General features: G+C 35.6%; 2 long non-coding RNA genes across 2 annotated transcripts; both read right to left on the reverse strand.

Moving 5' to 3' along the window:
* Positions 1 to 2896: 2896 nt before the first annotated feature.
* Positions 2897 to 5094, reverse strand: LOC145157022 (uncharacterized). Its single transcript, XR_013737050.1, has 5 exons — positions 4901 to 5094; positions 4588 to 4820; positions 4202 to 4319; positions 3723 to 3781; positions 2897 to 3234 (listed from the first exon to the last, which is right to left on the reverse strand). It is a non-coding gene; the product is annotated as an uncharacterized LOC145157022 (long non-coding RNA).
* Positions 5095 to 15899: 10805 nt separating this feature from the next.
* LOC145157024 (uncharacterized) lies at positions 15900 to 16223 on the reverse strand. Its single transcript, XR_013737051.1, has 3 exons — positions 16187 to 16223; positions 16002 to 16069; positions 15900 to 15923 (listed from the first exon to the last, which is right to left on the reverse strand). It is a non-coding gene; the product is annotated as an uncharacterized LOC145157024 (long non-coding RNA).
* Positions 16224 to 20804: the final 4581 nt, after the last annotated feature.

The raw sequence follows: 20804 nt of genomic DNA on the forward strand, positions 1-20804 counted from the left end.
CAGTGGGCCGGTATTGTGGCCTTAGACCCACTTCTACTGGAAGGTAGTTCACCTCAATTTTCATGCAGTAATTGAATTGTCCTCGGTGTTAGGATCAACTCTCCTCAAACTCCTACATATAACAGTCTCATTTAGTTACTCCTTCATATTTATATCCCCTTTAAGGGTCAATCTTGGGTAATGGTAAAAGGCAAAGTCAAAGTCAGCGCCCTGGTCAAAGTCAACATCCTGGTTGACTCAACTCGCCGAGTTGGTCCATCAACTCGTCGAGTTCCATAAATCAAAGAATCTCAAATTTGCGATCTGACTCGTCGAGTTACCCTCTAACTTCCGAGTTTCTCCTTATGACAGAATCGGGACTTTCCATTTGAACTCGTCGAGTCCTTCCTTGGACTCGTCGAGTTCTCTTTCATACAGTCGGGACATTTTCTCACTGACTCGATGAGTTCACCCTTGGACTCGTCGAGTTATTGACCTTTAAGTCCAAAACACGTCTAACTGGCTGAGTCATCTTCTAGACTCAACAAGTTGTTAAGTAACAGAGAAGGTTGGGGGAACCACGACCCGACTCGCCGAGTCCTAAGAACAACTCGTCGAGTCCCCCATGATCCAAAACTATACAGTCGATTTCAGTCGGGCTTAACGCATCCAAAACATAGATCTGGCCTCCTAGGGTCGATATAACACGTAAAGTTTCTAACTTTACGTGCATGCATGGGTTATTTAGCTCAAAAAGCCCTAAAAAGTGGTTCCTAGGATGCATGGGACTCCCATGGCCAAAAAGTTGGAACCTTTATGCCATAGAGTCCCTCAAAGGCTCTGGATCTGAAGTCGATACCCCAAAACATGCTTGCATCCATGGATGGTTCCAAAAATGGCTCCTTAAAGCCCTAAACTACTCCAAGAAGAAATCTAATAGATGAATGGTCAAGGTATAAACTTTATACCTCAAATGAGCTGGAAATGGAACACAACCTCTCGATCTACTTGCTTTCTCTTGAACTCCCAAGCTTCTTCTTCCTTCTCAAGCTTCAAAAACATCAAAAACACACAAAAATGGCTCAAGAACACTCAAAATGGGTTAGGGTTTTGAATTAGGGTTTTCTCGACTAAGGGAGTCGATGAGGGAGGCCACAATGGGGGTGTTAAGGTGTTTAAATAGGGTGAAAACCTTGAAAATTAGGGTTTCACTCTGGCAGACCTACTCGTCGAGTCGAGGCTCCTCGACTCGTCGAGTAGACTTCAAGTCCCACGTCCAACATATCCAATTCCTACTCGACGAGTCTGGTGCCTCCAACTCGTCGAGTCCCTTAGCAAATATGAATAATTCTTATTAAAATACGTACCGGGAACCGGGCGTTACAAATCTTCCCCACTTATTTTAGACTTCGTCCTCGAAGTCTGCTGCTGCATCCGGAAAAAGCTCGGGGTAGTGCTCCCTCATCTCGTCCTCCGGATCCTAAGTCTATTCTGAGCCCTTGCGGTGCTGCCATTGCACCTTCACCAACTCAACCTTCTTGTTCCTTAGATCCTTCGTCTTCCTATCGAGGATGGCTACTGGTCGCTCGATGTAGTTCAGGCTGTCATCAACCTGGATATCCTCTAGAGGCACCACCGCAGATTCGTCTACCAGTCACTTTCGTAGCTGGGAGACATGAAAGGTACTGTGGATCTGACTAAGCTCGGCTGCCAGATCCAGCCTATACGCCACCTTCCCCACCCGGGCTGCAACCCTGAAAGGACCAACGTATCTGGGGACCTACTTGCCCCGCTTCCTGAACCAGATGACACCTTTCCAAGGTGACACCTTCAGGAGAACCCTATCTCCCACCTGAAACTCCAGGTCCGATCAACGCTTGTCGGCATAGCTCTTCTACCGACTCTGAGCAGTCTAAAGCCTACTCCGGACCTGCTGGATCCTCTCTTTCGTCTTGAGTACCACGTCGGTACTCCCCATGACCCTCTGCCTAACCTCTCCCCAACATATCGGGGTCCTGCACTTTCTGCCGTACAACATCTCAAAGGGAGGACGGTCGATACTCGCATGGTAGCTATTATTGTAGGAAAACTTTGCCAAGGGAAGGTAGGTATCCCAGCTACCACCGAAGTCTAATACGCATGCTCGCAGCATGTCCTCCAAGGTTTGGATGGTCGCTCACTCTGACCATCCGTCTGAGGGTGGAAAGTCGTGCTAAAATGCAGACGAGTACTCAACTCATCATGGAATTTCTTCCAAAATCTAGAAGTGAATCGCACTTCACGGTCAGAGATCACGGAAACTAGCACTCCGTGGCGATGATCTCGTGAGGCATACCGTCAGGCATACTAATAATTTCCATTATTCAAGAATAGAAACAATAAGTGCAATAGAAAAGAGTTCATTATGACCGAAATGCCATTGCATCAGAATTCCAAGATATTGGATGAAAAGAAACTCAATCTCAAAACTATTATCACATTCAGAATCTAAGTAGCTTCCAAGACCATCCCAAAAATACCAGGAACCTCTTAAATTGAGAAAAAGATCATAGGAATTCCTAAAATACACTTTAATCAGAAAATAATTCCAATTAACAATATTTTTAAAAATCCGCCAGTCCTTTATTCCTCTCCTTCTCCACAAGTGAAACCCAAACCAGAATAAAAAAAACTCTTCTGATGCATTTTTTACTGAAATACCCTTGATCGTTTAACCACTAACCTCGAATGAAAGAAATCCCAATATTACAGATGAAGAACATCCAAAGAGAGCTGCAGATATCAGAAAGAATCGACAGGAACCAGTAAACCTCAAGAGAAAAATTACAATCCGCAATATGCCCAAAATACCCTTGGGACAAATCGCATAATTCCAATTACAGGCAGATATTAGAAAGAATCGATAGGAACCAGTAAACCTTAAGAGAAAAATTACAAACCGCAATATACCCAAAATACCTTGGTACAAATCGCATATCTCCAATCACAGACTATAGAAATCGATATACATCTTAATTTGAAAGTTTCCCTGTTAAATTGCTTGCAATTAATCCAAACCCAAACAACTATCTCGGAGAAAATTTTAAATTTTTAGAAATGAAAAAAGTACCCTTTACGCCATCTCTTGAATAACCAATCTTTTTATACATCTCCCACATTATCCTTATTACGATATGATCAGGCCGCCTCCATTTAGCTTTTATTAACACCTTCTTCTCCAAATTCCAGATAATCCTCATCTTCTTATTACTCTTCCTGTTATCAAAGAAATAATACTTCCCAATTTACTTTCCTTGTAACAGCAACTGCCAACAAATATTCCAACCCAAATCAAACATGATTTTAATCCCCATGAACACAAACGTCATTTTTAACTAGAATTTTCCAGTTTTTCCAAATTTCCTTACATAGGCCCAAATAACCTAATTTGAGAGCAAACAATTTCATTCTAATATCCTCCATGATTCATTGAACAACAATATCAACATAATTTATGTCTATAAGGAAGTCAATCCAACAACAAAAGGACATTATCAAAAAACAACTAGACCCTAAGCATAAAATACAAGTATGGAGTAAATAATATATAGAGCCATATCTACCTTTTAGATTGCACATTTCACCAAACACAATGGAGTCAATGGGCACGAAAAATCCTCTGTAACTACGGATTTGGCATGGATTTTATAGAATTAAGAGCATAAAAATGACATAGTAAAAAAAGTGTCAAGAAATTCATCTACCTTTAGTTCTCTGCAACATATTGTTGTACTTGTTAAAAATGACATTTCCAGACCTCAACCTATAAGTAAATACATAAAATATAACTCGACATAAATAATTTCAAGGAATTAATAAATATACCAATAAATATTTAAATGAAGAAATGTCAAATGTAAGCTACCTGATAATACCAGGTCTAGGGGTATCATTATATGAATACATATCATAGGGCGACATATTTTTATCCCCAACCTCTTCTGCTAAAACGATGACTTGTACTTGATGCAATATGCTCTTTAGCAACCATAAAATAAATTGAAAAGAAAAGTATGTTGCTTTTATTTGTTAAAAGATAAGTATGTTGTTATTATCTGTCACAATTGATAACTTCATTGCTATTATTGGATTAAAAGGTAAATATATTGCTATTGTTGGTTGAAAAGAACAGTATATGAACATAATGTATGATTATCACCATTTAAAAATTTATTGTACTTACCATCCCATACAAAATTGTTCCATGTATCACTCCGTGACTAAGCTCTAGCCCCAAGCTTAGTGACCCTAAAACCCACGCATGTTACATCTTTTCCATGACCAAGCTCCAATGTTGAGCCCTAAAAGGGAGCAAATAAACAAATTAAATACGAATACACAAGCAATGCTCAATGAATATGTTTTGGTAGGCAGGTGTAATTCATTGAAGCATTTTAGCAAACACTTGGTGTACATGTAACCAAGTCCAATAAATATTAGATATTTCTTGCTTCTAGACCAAAATTAGCAACAAAAAATGATTTGTCGCAAAATTAAACAGACAACTTGCATTCTCGATTAATTGATTCAAATATCATACAAATAAAAATATTAAGAACAAAAACTTACCAGTGATGTGAAAAAAACATAAGAAAACAAAGATGATGATGGGGGTGGTGCTTGTTGCTCTGAAAAATCTTAGCCGGGAAGAAATGTGGTGGTGGAAGCTGAAGAGAATGTGAAACAGAATCGTTACCAAAGGGAGCATAATAGCAGTAGCCAACAGCCGGTGATGGAGGTGGAATCGTGCATCAATCGGCGATATTGAGGAGAATAGTTGAAATCACAGTAGAGAACAATCTCTGTTAAAAATATTCAATCAAATAGAAAATTTCACATAAAAATAGTTCAATTTATCCTGTAAGATCCGAATTGTACATACCTTTAAGATCCGAGAAGTGATTATTACTCTGGATAGCGAGAGCCCGATAAGCACACAAAGAAAGGTGAATCGCATATCGAGTAAATGTCACACATAAACCTCAAAATCAGTGGGTGTTATATAGGGGCAATTTAGGGTAAACATAGGCGGTTGTCCGATGGAACGACTGAAATTAGGGAGACGGTTATTTAGGAGTCCGACATTAGTAATAACAATAATTATATTTTCGTTATTCAGATTTCGAGTTGGGTTGGTTAATAAAAAAAATTGGTAAGAAAAAAAAAACAGGTGAAGCAAGAACTACTGAAACATGTGATTATCCTAATTTTCTTTCATCAAAATCGAAATGTACTTATCCTAATTGACAACGAAATTAAAATTCATTTTAGATAAAGTATGAAAATGTAATAGGAGCAGTTCCCAAGGTCTTAATTCTTGGTGGCATACCATACAACCATGCCTATAGCATAACCGCTACTACATGGTACTACTTTAGCTACACTATCTTTTGGATATACCTAACACAGTTTGACGTTTTCTATTTTTCTCATATACACATAAGTATTTGTTGGTCTGACCTCCCAACAAACGTCATCTCCTCCTCTTCTATCTATGTGATCGACTTTAGTCCACCCTCCTAATCGTCATTGTTGCAACCTCCTTTGGACATGTTCATACCATCGTAATCTTCATTCCCTTGGTTTCTCAGTGATAGAAACAACTGCTAACGTATTCATAATTGCTATATAGAATCTTATCCAACAAAGTTTTACCACATGTCCTCCACAACCTCCTTATTCAAAATTCTAACTGCGACGCTGTAAAATTCCGAATTTAGTTTCATGGGGACCTCTTATCATACAAGACTAATCTAGATGCCATCATAGACGAAAGGTGCTTGAAACTCTTGAATTTCATCGGTATAGTAAATGTCTTGTGCCTCATAATTATCTTTTTAATATTAATATAAATAAAATTAACATCCCTAATCCTAATAAAAGACTCTCTACACCGCCACGTGGCGCCCTTCTACACCTGCTATATGCCACATGTCAATCTCGGAAATACTCTGTGACTGATTTTCACTACTAGAAAAACAGCCTTTTACGACGCGCAATGCGTGTCGTAAAACACTCAGACGACGCGCAAATGCGTGTCAAGAAAGGCCCTGCCATAACGAGAGACGACACGCTTTTGCGTGTCGTCTATTTACGACGCGCATTTACGACACGCAATTACGACACGCATTTACGACGCGCGTTTACGACACGCATTGCGTATCAAGGAAGGCCCTGTCATAAAGGAAGATGACACGCATTTGTGTGTCGTAACCTTACGACGCGCATTTACGACTCGCATTGCGTATCATTAAAGCCCATGTCAAGAAAGGCCATGTCATAAATAAAGATGACACACATTTTTGCGTATCATAATTTTAAATGTTTAAAAAAAATATTATTTATAGATTTACTAATTTTCAAATTAAATTTGTATTTAATGTCTCATAATAGAAAATAAAATATCATATACAAAAGATACAATCCATTGCATAAAATTTAATGTCATACAAATAGTCGTTCCATGGAAAGATAAAACAAATCAATAGAAGTTGTAACAAAAATTTACAAACTAATTAGATACAAGAAATAAAAAAAAATATACCCTCAAATGCTTTTCAAAGTCTAATCTCCATGTCAGCTCTTCAACTCACTTCTCCAATTTGTCCTTAGCTTCTCTAAAGGCTCCAGCATCTCTTGCAGCCTGTGACAACATTCTTAATTCTTTCCTAAGTGACACCTTTTTCCTGTCTGTTAATTCCCCTGTGCTTGTGTTGAGTAAAAAGTTCAAAAGATGTCCATCCCCAAGTGCACACAACAACTAAGGTATCTGTAATTAAACATTAAACACTTTTTACAAATTTGCCCTCATAGATGAAGATAAAGATGAAGATGAGATGAGAATCATACCCCTTCAAAGGCACAAAGAAGAACAGAACGTGGTATTATTTCGCCACCTAGATGTTCTTCAGTGATGAGATTTAAATCGGGTAGTGAAAATATCTTGATACTAATTGATATCCATTCCATCCATCCTCTGATCCAACAACCAATTGATATCCATCCAATGCAAAACCCAAAGAGCATATAGCCTTACTGTTACAAATACAAGAAAAAAGTTGGAATTAGATTATTACTATAACAATATTATATTGTAAAAAAGTTTGGGTATCGCATATCCTGATCACAAGATGAAGAAAATGTATTATAGTAATTAACCCTAAAATTGCAACTCATGAATGTAAAAGGGTAAATGAGTAATTATACATACATCAGAAGTGACCAGACTCTAACAGTTCCATCCTCAGATCCAGAAATCAAAAATGACAGATCATTAGAAAAGACCAAGCAAGTAACAGGCCTATAGTGACCATGTTATTTCTTTAATTATCTACCAGTTGCAACCTATACCCAATTATAACATTGTAATTTGATTTAGCTATTTATTTTAGCATCTTATCTTCAGAAACCGAGAGAATGTACCTGTTGGGTTTTGAGCATTCTAACACTCCTATGGTGTACATGCAACCCTATAAATCTTGGATCTATGTTTTCTCTATTATACATGCAAATATTAACTATTCCAAGGTTCCATCCTAACTAGCATATTATGAAGCACCTATACTACAAAGTTCTAGTTAGATGACATACCTTTTGATGTAGCTTGATGTCTTCAAGCTTTAAGAGCTTAGCCCTAATAGTGTGGAAGCCTCAAATGGAATCACAAATCACCAAAACACCTTGGAAGAACTTGAGAGAATATGTATGCACACTAAAATCGGCCCACTCTTATTTTCACACACTTGTGCCAATTTTGTGAGCCAAGAACCCTTTTATATATTATGGAGGATTAGGGTTACATCCATGTAAACCCTAATACCCATGACCTTTCATTTACATAGGATCCATGGGTTAAAAGCTCCATGGACCATCCATGAAAGCTTAGCCCAACCTAAATGAACTTGGCCCATTCCATATATATAAGAGTCGATATTTAATTAGTTCTTTTTGATCACTTAATTAATTCTAAATTAATTCTTGATCAATACTAATTAAATAATATGATTCCATATTAATATATTAGAACTTATAATATATTAATATAAATCATAAATATACTATTCTCAAAAGACTATCCATATAAATTGTGCCGGTGAAGTGCAACCCAAATGGACCATGTCGGGTCGGGTCAAGTACATACCAAATATAGTTATGGACTTAGACATTAATCCAACAGTCTCCCACTTGGATAAGTCTAAAACTATTATTGAGTATGACTTCAAAACCTAACTGGCAATCGTAGCTCTTAAAGCCGCTGTCGAACTCTGACCTTGTCAATGACTTGTCCATTAGATAAGGGATCATATATTCCTCCATTCTAGATATCATATGGACTGAGACATGGATTATAATCATTCTCTCTGTCCATTTGTTGTTTCCTGATTTTCGATTTATGATGACTGACTGATTGAACAAATCAAATCAGTCCTGGCTTGGCCAAGCACTCACATGTGTCATCGCTAAATCATCGAGGGGCCCACAGATATCGCTTTTATCCCGAAGGTAAAAGGAATGGATAAACTTAGACTCATATGGCTTGTTCTACTACTTGTTGAATCATACACAAAGGCACGTTTTATAACATCGAGTTACCAAATGCGTTTTCGTGCAATCAATGTATAACCAACTCATAGTAACAACTCATATCTCTAGGTTGGAAGAATATAAGATATTATCGTCTCATGATCACTCGTGATAAAATCCATGAAGTGATTCAAATGAGCGCGGGTTGAATCCAATACTCAGAACTTATGAGCACTCATGAGTGTTGTAGCACCACTTTGTCCACCAACTTGGACCTCTACAAACCAACCCATGACAGTCTTGATTCATATCTACTTCCAACATATGACCGACTGTGGATGGTTTGAATAACTTAATCATTCAGGAAGATCGACTTAGTTATTCTGGAAGTCAAAACATGCAAAGTGAAACACAAGAATAAATGAATCAAATATGGTATCAAAACCTATGAATATAAATAAACACTTTTATTTATCACCATACTGATTCCTCATTATTCATTGTTTCGGTTTTATCAACTTTATACTTGAATTAAAAACACTAGTTGTCCCATGCTCCAAGCATGTACACTATGTTTTTCTTAAACAATAGCTTTGCCATACACCAAGTATGCACTCTATGTTTGTCTATGATCCTTACTTTGTGAAATAAACCAATTGAACATAATTTCAATGATTCTAATTTCACACTCCCAAATCCTTATCGAAAAATGTGAAAATTTCAAATTCCTATCATTTATCGAAATCTGTTTAGATTTTAAACTTATATGCACTGACCCTCCTGTAATAAATATGTACAAAGTCACAAAGACTTGTCAACAGTCATTATAAGGTATTCCAATGGAGATCAACTCCATGGAAACTAAGTCTCATATTCAAAGTACATTGCTTTGGACATGCTTCTTGCATTAAGTTTTCTAATCTTACACAGATAACTTCCACATATGGAGACAACTCCATATTCTCATTTTGACTATCACTTCTGAATAAGAGATGCCTCTTTTCAGAATATGCCAATATGGTCCTTCCAAAATTAGCACTATACTTCCAACTGTCCCTGAGCAACCAATCTTTGGTAAACCTCAGATTGTCCTCGACAATTGCTTAATCATTTTAGTCATATCCAATTCTAGACCTTTTCCCTTCTTAATGCCTCTGGGCATTTGGAAAAATTTAGAAATGACAAATATTATAGCACATGCAATCGATCCTGTACCCAAAGCAAATGGTACACGATTCATGATGTCTCACATAAAGACATGATTCTAGACCAGTCTTTTGCTACAATATTTTTATTTTCCATGTTTTCAAAATTTGACTATGAAGAGGGATGCCGTAATCATAATCGAATTTTGAGAACGCAATATATAGAATTTCCTTAAGTTAAACCAATCCAACATGAAATTCACATATATATTCTTGACTAAAGATGATTAAGGTCTCAATCTAAGCCTTTAGAACTGAAATGAAGTATATCCTCTCCCTTAATTATAGCAAAACAACTTTTTCAATCCCTGCAGCCTCACGAATTGAAACTTTTGTTTTCTATAATTAACATTGCTAACTTGCAACACTAACAATAATTATCATGCTCCCACTAACATGATGATTATTAGCATAACACTTATGCTCCCCCTAGCTTTAACATGTACTCAGAAATCAGTTGGACTTCTAGAAATCAATACTTTATTGACTTTCTTACCAAAGTTCAGATTTCTGATACGAGATGCTTTGATAAAACTTTATCAAAATCATACACCTTTCCTTAGATAGCATGCATGTGTGTCTAAACAATTTCAGAACTATGAAGAGGGATGCCGTAATCATAGTCTCAATTGTTTAGACCTTTTGCCATCTGCTTCAAATCTACTTGGTGGAAGTGTTTCCTCACCATCATTTTCATGAATCGGAGAGAAACCTTATGACCCTTAGATTTTATGGTGTATGTGTTCTTATCCATGTGAATCGTCAAAACCATAGTCACAAGACAAGGATAATGACAAATCCAAACTCATATGGACTGAACTTATGCAATCTTAACTTCTTGCCACCTGGCAGTACAGGGCCTGCCATTGCTTCCAAGTTGTTATGCAACCAATTGAGAACTTTCAGAACTCCTATGCAAAGCCAACTTTAACTGGAATGGGCACAAAATATGTCAACACGATAGGTTATAAACCTCAAGTCGTGTGCTAGTGAAGAACCTCAGGTTTTATTCTTGATTAGTTCTTGAAATTCTTTTTAGGATCTTTAAGACTCCCACTATCCTCTTGACATATAAGACTATCTTGCCAAATATTCAAGAGATAGTGCAGATTCTTTATCAAGACAAACACTTCACACAATTGGCCTTAGTTGGTCTTTGTTTTATCTAAAACATCACAACTTACCAATTTCAAATGTACAAGAGTAGGGCACTTTTACTCTTACATTTGACAAGTGTTTTAAACCTTTCTTTAAGATATGTCACTCAAGTTGCAATCTTGGAGTATGACTCTAAGAATTGTTTTGGAACGAAGTATGACTCATCTTCCTGATCTAACCATTTCAACAATTCATGACTCATCTTCTTAGTCATAAGAATGCACTAAGATGACCTTTGGAGGACTAATTGTGATATGATTTCTAAATCATTAAGATGATCACAAACATGATACTAAAGTACTCACATCTTTTCAGATTTGAGAAACTTTTATCTTTCTGCCTAATTTGATTCTTCCCATTCGTTCTGCCATACATTGAGACTTTTCCAATGTTTCAGAATTATACTTAAACTTGTAAGTATAACCATATTTACTAAACTTTAGTAAATCAAATAGTCTTAACGAGCTTTGTGGTGGACATGACCAGTGTACAAGAATGTGTCCCTTTAGTCCTTCACTTGACTCACACATCCATGTGAACAAGTAATTAGTCTTGATTTTCCAATGCTTGAAAGTTCTCATTCATCATACTATTCAACTTGCATGATTCCAAGTTTCGGTCCAATTGAAACTTGGGCGATGAGGAACTTTCCTGATTTGGTAAATTTAGACACTACCACAAATGAAAGAATCAAATCCATTTTCCAATATTGCTGTCAGTGGAATCATATAAGCAACAATTTTCCACAAATGCCATTGTAAGGATACTTCAAATAAATAAAATTAAACAATTTTCTTTTATTTTAAAACTTTGCGGAAAAACTTATCCTTACAATCCACATGGAAAATTGTTTCTATTCCTTAGCAATATATCATAACTTCTTAAGCAACTGCTCAAAATTCTGATGCGATCGAAATCCACCTTCGAGATCAGAATCAACATATACTTCCTTTAAGATTTCTCTCTATTCTTTGATTCTTAAAACATCAACATGTGACCTAGTCACATCATGTAATGAGGATCTCAGAATAGAACTTAACAGAGTTAGATAATGGGCTCTACCTGATGTAGAGTCAAACTTATTGACTTTAACATCCTTAGGTAAATTTGGCAGCTTTGCAATCAACGCCCCTTCCTTTGGCAAAATAAAAATATATGGACCCTTTGGTAATGGGACTATCTCAGACTTAGCCTTTCTCTTTACCATTTGGTCAACCGGGTTGACTATGGCCAATCCCTTTCCATTGGGAAGAGAATGCTTTTTCTGGATTTCCAGTGTCACCATTGTCACTGTCCATAAAGTTTTTGGGAAGTTGATCTTCTAATCAAATTTGCTTTACTATCGTTCCAAATCATTGCTGATTCAGCAGCACCAAGCAAATAGATATGATCATTAAGGTTCATGTCATAGTCTGTTTCATAGTAGTCCCAAAGGAACTCACTATGTGACTTAGAAAGTGATTGAACATCCAACTTTCTCAAGACTTTGACACCCAACTCTCCCGGCTTGTCAATATGTGACTTCATCTCTAAGATGTGATCACACTTAGACCTTGCTTGCCATTAGGGCTTGAGTGACCTTGAACTTGTGGGTTAGGGAGAATAATTGGAGGAGGTTGAGGAAGAGAAGTATGACTTCCATGAGCCAAACTCGGGAAGTCATATTCATTAGGAAAGCTTGGTTTGGGAAGATCATTGTTGTCTAAACCAGACATCAACAATGGGAGAAATTCACGTAAAGTTGATTTAAGTCCTTAATATAACACCCAATATGATATATTAAGGCTAGGACCCAACAAACTATTTTATAACTTGGAAGAGGGATGTCGTAATCCAAGCTATAAAATATTTGAAGGTAGGTGAATGACGATTCACCAATTTCCACCAAGATAAACGAAATGTATTATTAGGTTTTAATTGGTTTTGAAACTCCTAGATTCTTTTGAGATTCATTGAACTTTTCAATGGCATGTTTCAATCTCGAGTGTGCCCTTCAGGTTTTGTGACTGGGATGCCGAGGATCACAAAACAAGGTGTGAAGTAACCATGCAAATATACTTGGTACCCTTAATATTTACCCCTCAATCGATGTGCCGGTTAACCACACACGCTCCAACGATACTATGATAAACATTAAGTTACCCTTTGCCTACCTTGTTAAGTCCAGGTTAGTGTGCCGGTTAACCACACACGCTCCACTAACAGCTTAAACAAAGTGCAAAGTGTAATTTAATGGATTAGCACCTTATTCACATTTTCCTAAGTAACTAAGATTGGGAATTTATAAGTGTTTAGTTACTTAGTATTTATCATTATACTTATAATGAAGGGAGAATTATAGTCCTTGTCCTACCTGTTCGGCTAACGACCCTCCACCAGTCAAAGAAGCGGTGAGTGAGAGTGGACACCCATTAAACTGTCATTTTATAGGCAATAACCTTATACCCCCCTTATAGACCGGCTTCGTGAATAAGGCCTACTAATGGTAAGACGACTTGCTCTTATACATATAATATATTAAACTTTTAATATTATAATAGTATAAGGGTGTATTTTAAACATTTAAAATACTTGGTGGTTTAATCTATTAATTAAACTAGACTTTTAATTTAATTAAACTCAAACCATATATTTATGGATTTAATAATACTCTTTTAATTAAACGCTTTAATTAACAATTAATAAAGTCCATAAGAGTTAATTTGAACTATTCAACAAAACATCATAATTCCAATTATTAAACTCAAAATTAAAACCATTTAATTAATTGTTTAAGTTATGAACCCAAGAGTTTTAGAATTCAATTCTTTTTTTCATAAAAAACTTTTCTCAAATTCCAAAACTTGAGGGCAAGTTTTGTAATTCTTGAAAACCTTTGGATTCCATAACTTATGGAATTAATGGTGTTTTATGATGAAACTTTCCATGTTCCATAACTTAAGAACAAGTTATGGAATTCTTTAAAACATTAACACCAAATTTTGTAACTCCATAAAAACTTTGAATCAAATTTTTTTTTAAAAAAAAAAAACTTTCATATCCATAACTTATGGAAGTTTCAAAAACCCTTAAGATCACAACTTTAAAAAAAACTTTTGAGCTCCAAAATTTTATGACAAAATATGTAACTCCTTAAAACATTTAGATCAAACTTTTAAAACTAATAAAATAATCATATCATTTTATGTTTTACTAAATTTGACATAATTCAACTCATATAACAAATGATTCAAATTTTACAAATAATTCGTTTTTCACAAAACAAGTAATTATCTTAAAATTTGACAAATGTCATGTTTTTTTTCCTTTTTTTTCAACTTGAAAATAAAACATTTGCTTCAATATAACAGAAAACAACCCATGACTCTGATACCACTGCTGGGTTTTGAACATTTTAACACTCCTATGGTGTACATGCAACCCTATAAACCTTGGATCTATGTTTTCTCTATTATACATGCAAATATTAACTATTCTAAGGTTTCATCCTAACTAGCATATTATGAAGCACCTATACTACAAATTTCTAGTTAGATGACATACCTTTTGATGTACCTTGATGTCTTCAAGCTTTAAGAGCTTAGCCCCAATAGTGTGGAAGCCTCAAATGGAATCACAAATCACCAAAACACCTTGGAAGAACTTGAGAGAATATGTATGCACACTAAAATCGGCCCACTCTTATTTTCACACACTTGTGCCAATTTTGTGAGCCAAGGACCCCTTTATATATTATGGAGGATTAGGGTTACATCCATGTAAACCCTAATACCCATGACTTTTCATTTACATAGGATCCATGGGTTAAAAGCTCCATGGACCATCCATGAAAGCTTAGCCCAACCTAAATGAACTTGGCCCATTCCATATATATAAGAGTCGATATTTAATTAGTTCTTTTTGATCACTTAATTAATTCTAAATTAATTCTTGATCAATACTAATTAAATAATATGATTCCATATTAATATATTAGAACTTATAATATATTAATATAAATCATAAATATACTATTCTCAAAAGACTATCCATATAAATTGTACCGGTAAAGTGCAACCCAAATGGACCATGCCGGGTCGGGTCAAGTACATACCAAATATAGTTATGGACTTAGACATTAATCCAACAGTACCAACCTATACCCAATTATAGCATTCTACTTCCAACTTTTTTTCATATTAAAGTGTAACCCTTCTTTTATTTCAACTTTCAAGCAAAAGCAAAACTCGTTTTATTTATAACAGAAAGAAAGAAGGAAGATGCAACCAACCTGTGCATAAGGATTCTGGAATTCTACTCCGCTAGACTTATGAGTTTTTGTCCACTCCACAAGAGGATCATGGATGAAAGTTTGGAGAACACTCATCAATGTTTCTCTGTGTTCCATTAGTAAGTGTAATCTCACAAACCTTCCAGAAGGTGCCTTCATACCCTGTAATCCCCAACCCGTCAATCATATTCTGCAAACACAATAAATACCACAAAGTATTTATTGAAGGTTCCAAACCCTGTTAAGTAAGAACTGCAATGGAATTCAAAAAGAGTGTCAATTTGGTCTTTTTACTTATATCATTGTAAATCATAATTGTTTCCAATAAATTAAGTATTTTACCTGGCCAGCATTAGTATCAAATCCAGCTTTGAAACAGTTTCTTGAAGGTTCCGGACCCTGTTAAGTAAGAACTGCAAGGCTGACAAAGCCTACAAAAGAACAAAAACAATGTACATGTGGAAAAGTCAACTTAACAACATTTGTAGGTTGATTAGTAGAAGCCAAAAGTCTAGCCCACATCCTATCTGTCAACTTAGCAATATTTATAATTGTCAATTATAAATATTAATTGGCAATAATAATAATATAATTAATGTAAATATGAGAGAGTAAGAGTGCTTAATTACCTGTATTGGAATATATGCATGTCTGCTATTGAAAGGTCCAACTGTAAAACCAGAAAACCCTGCCATGGCCCCATGAACTGCACTTTGAGCAATGGTTAGCAGCTTCCCCACAATTGAAACCTTTAAAGACAATGGTTTGATATTAGAGTCTATAAAGTATAAATATATCAAACCACAAAAAAATCTGCAAAACATTACCATGGCTGAATCCTATGTGGTAAGCCCTTGGAAAGGTCACTACAAATTCACCAGGGTTCTGTACTAACCTGCAAGCATGAAACAAAAGAAATGCTTTAAGAAGGTGAGAGATGCATATTATAGCAGGCTCTTTTTATATGCATTGCAATGCCAATGATATAATCAAGAGTAAGCATTTTACATACCTAACCGATCTACACCTCCACCATAAGCCTTTGAACGGATTACTTCCTCAAAAGTGAATTCATAATCCCCAGGGACTGCATACCAGGTCTTGGGAGAGCCAATGTGGAGGAAATTTAAGCTGTGAAGCTCATGATCTTCAACATGCCATGCAAACCAGCTGAATAACATGCCAATGTATACCATGGGAGAAGTGACACCTGGAATATCATCTGGCATGAAACATATAAGAGATCCAGGAGATCTTGCAATTACTTTTAAATCTACTTTTGCAGCTACCACATGTCATGTGTTATTTAAAAACTAACAATTCATTACTTCAGAAATAACTTAGCCAAACTGCAACAAATAACACAACATACTTTACTCTTTTTTTTTATCAATATAAGCAATGAATCTGTAATAAGGATGTAATTACGTTTCTGTTATACCTCACGGGGATCCTCTTGTGTTGGATCACGAAGAGAAAATATTTCTTTATGATGATATGCAACATTATCATCAAAATTTAACTTAGCATCAGCAGCAACCAACTTGTTATCAGAAGTCTCAGCAATGGGATTAATTTGAAGGGTAAGGGACAAACAACTTCGACTTAAAAGTTAAAACCCAAAACAAAAAAATAAAAGTGAAGAACATACCTTTTAATTCTCAGCTGACCTCCAACTGTGTGCAATCGGATTCACGGAAAAGGTTATAAATAAAGATGTCAATAGAGAAAAAAAAAACAAAAAAAAAAAACAAACCAATCTCAAGCATTTCTTTGGAAGGTATATCCAAGTAATTAGTTGGCTCATCTAGCACAAGTAGTATGGAAGGCTTCATCATGAACTTACAAAATGCAAGTCGTGCCTGAACCATGTTTATGAAATTACTTATTTGCCCATCATTATTGAAAGGGTATTTTAGACATTTAAAAATTAGTAAAATTTTGACCACCACCACTTACTTCACGAAAGCAAATTTTCCTTTTTGTTTTAGAAATGAAAGCAGACAAAATATTGGGAAAGAAAAGGAGTAAAACTAATATTATATCAATCAATGAGGAAAAAGACCAAATTGCCCTTTTGTTTTGGAACAACAAACTCTGATGTGCACTAATCATCAACACAGATTCATATTCATGATATTAACACAAAGTACAATTTCAAAAAGAATATATGAATTATGTAGATCCATCGGTCCTGTTTACAGATACACAGCCATACAAACTTTGATGTGCACTAATCATCTCGATTGCCAATCAGAAGGCTTTTTGTTTGTCAATTTATCAATTTTAAGATATAGTTATATATATTTAGCTATTAAAAACTCACCACTGCAACTAAAAAAGCTGCCTTCAGATTTCCACATGACTCACAACAAGCTCTACTTTTCAAGAAAGGAAACCACATGCCATGGAGAATGATCAAATTAATTAGAAAAAACAATGAAAAAAAAGTCAAATAAAACCATACAATATAATAAGAAGACTTCCAATAGATAATTTACCTGTGCCAATTTCCACTAGCACCAGATAGAAACCCTAAGATGTTTCCAATCACCATCCATGAACAAAATATAGCATTTGCTGAGTTCCCCTGATCAGGGCCTATCAAATAAATGAATAAATATTATTATTAGCAAGATCCAACATCCAGAAACGTTTCAATCGCCAAAAACAACTGACAAGCACACCAAATGCATGTTCTTGTAGCTATACAATAAAAAGACTTAACTGAGTTTGATATATTTAACAATATGTTATTGAAGCGTTCTGATAAGCACATTAGACAAACCCACAAAGTGATAGCTGACAGCAAATCAAAACCACCCTAACTTTCATAATTCCAACGACCTTGAGCAAAAGACAGTTCCATTTCTCTTATTCGATATTTGTGAACCTGTAGTGTCCAAATCCTAATTTAGACCACAAACACGATTGGTTGAAATCTATATAAAAAAGTAATACAACAATATAATGTAACTTCACAAATCATCCTAATCAATGAATCATTAAACCCTAAACTCAATTAGGATGGACCAGAGCAACAATTAGAAAGCCATTGGTACTATTAAACCTAAGGATTCAATAAAATGACTAGATAGAAAAACGAATATGATCGAGTAAAGTAATTAACGAACTATTGTAATCATACCAGCTGATAGATAGCTTTGGGAAAAAGCCGGTGGTGATGTCCATAAGAATTTGTCGGAGGAACCCTACTCTCGAAGTGAAAATGAGAAAGAACTTTCTGATCAGGAAGTGGCCTGAACAGCAACTCCTCAGTGAATTCTTCTCCATCGATTTGTTCTACTACTTCTCTCGTGGATTCAGAGGCAACGTGGAGTACAAACACTAACAACACAAAGATGGAAAGTAAACGAGCCATGAGAATCTGAATGTTCGTGATTGTGTATTGTGGTATAGATCCAAAACAAAAGCTAAGTATAGATCCAAAACATAAAGCAGCATAACTAACATCAACGAGTAAGAGAAGGTTTCTGAGACAATCAGTCATGTCCTTGTGCACAAAAAATTTCTACTCTTGATTAAACGCAATTCAAGGAGAGATAATCAACCAGTTCCAAAATCATAGATATAATCATAAATCAGTTTAATAGTAAAGGTTGATAAGGCGATTTACCATATGATCATGTAATTCTTATGCAAGTTCATGTAAGAAGTACAACTACTAAGTAGCAACAGGAAAATTCAACAACAAATAAATGAAAATTTGGTGGATTTTAAGATGAGATCTTCTAAATACAGTCAAGTAAAGTAATAATCTCGAGAACCCCTAATAAAACAACTAAATAACAAAAATTGAACAAAAAATAAGCAAACTTTCTGCATCAAGATCAATGTCATATGATGTTCTAGGTAAATGTGAGGACCAAAAATTACCCCATTCCATGTTTATAACCTAATTGAAGTTAATTTACATTACATAAGTGAATTGAACTATTATTTTTTATAAGTTAATTGATAATTGAAAGACTAAAAATACCATGCCTCTTGAAGTCGTGAGAAGACCTTGACATTTTATAACAGCATCAACTCTCTCCAAATAACATGCATTTGTTCATGTTCCAATTACAACTGCTGCAACTGTATCTTTATCATAGAAATGTCCAAGAGCTAATGTCCCAACACTATCATTCACCTATATATAATATATTAAAATCATATTAATAATCTTAACAACTATACAGAATTACATAATAACAATGAACAAAAGTCCTTACAAGTAGGACTCTTTCATGCATCACACTAAATTGGAAACAAGGTAAAATCAATTGAGTTCTTGTAGTCTAAAAATGATACTCAAACAACTTTGGAAAGATCTATATACAGTCATAGCAGGTACCTTGAGCTGGAAATTTCTCATCAACCAATGGGATGTCAACAAGCACCGATCAATTGATGACTTTAGCATGAATGATTCTGAAGGCGATCGGTACCTAGGACTCCCACTCAGATGAAATTGCAAAGAGAGAGAGAGAGAAGATTACCAGATGGGCTGATTCTCAGCCTTACAAAGGTTTCGTGCTCTGGTTCTTTTCTAAGAATATCAGCAGAATGAAAGAATATCAACTTCAGTAGATAGCAGAATGAGTGTGGATGGGTCCGATTTATCATCATCAAAAAGCTCTGATCTTTCTGATAGTATAGGATCTCCAGTCTCTTCTGAAAAAAAACCCTAAAAAGACAAATCACAATCGATCCAATAATCAGTGATTTTGACCCGGGAGGGTTGTAATATTGATGATACAGAGGTGCAGAAAACAGCTTCAAAGGCGTCATCATCTTCAGGGTGCAAAGAGAATTTGGACTCGATTTAACTAGGGTTCGAGTTGCATAAATTAATAGGAGAAGAAAAGTAGATAGACACCGCCGATTGTGCTTGGACAGATGATCATTCGGTAGGAGCATGGCCGATGGGGAAGGACCAGTGGTCAACGGCAAAGGTGAGGAACAAGATGTTTGATGAGACTGATAAGAAGGAGGTCAGGAGTAGGGGAGAAGCGGATCGGAGAGGAGATTGAGAAGATGAAAGATAGAAAAAAGGTAGAAGGCGGGTTTTCAAAATTTTGGGGATTTCGTTTCCCCCTGTCTAAAGGCGTGTTTCATTAAAATTATAAAGCGACATACATAGAGGACGCGCGTTTAAGATAAAGCGCCCTCCGTGTTTCTAATTTTTTTTCTTTAGACACTAATTTAAGGGCACGCAAAAATGCGTGACGTAAATCCTTAAATTTTTTGAAGAGATGACACTATTTTAAGGTCACTCTCTTTTGCGTAACATAAATCAGTGCATGTCGTGGTTTGCGCGTCATTAAAGGCATATATTCTAGTAGTGTTTCCCGCCCATGTAATTTTTCAATTGTCAATAACACTTCTCCTAAGATTAAGGAAATTTGTTTTCATATTCGATTACACTGCATTCAAATTACACATTATATATGTAAACAAAAATTTCAAACTTTAATAGATATATACAATCCCTTAAAATCAGCTAATCATAATCCTCAAACTTACAAATATCGATTCCCTATTATTATCTTCTTCACTTCTTCATTAGCGTCTTGGAACCTATCATTCGAGAATTCTTCTTCGTCTCTACAAACTACCGAAGG

The sequence above is a fragment of the Lactuca virosa genome, chromosome 2 (assembly GCF_052849685.1).
Source record: "Lactuca virosa cultivar CGN04683 chromosome 2, Lactuca_virosa_CGN04683_v6, whole genome shotgun sequence".
NCBI classification, from domain to species: Eukaryota; Viridiplantae; Streptophyta; class Magnoliopsida; order Asterales; family Asteraceae; genus Lactuca; species Lactuca virosa.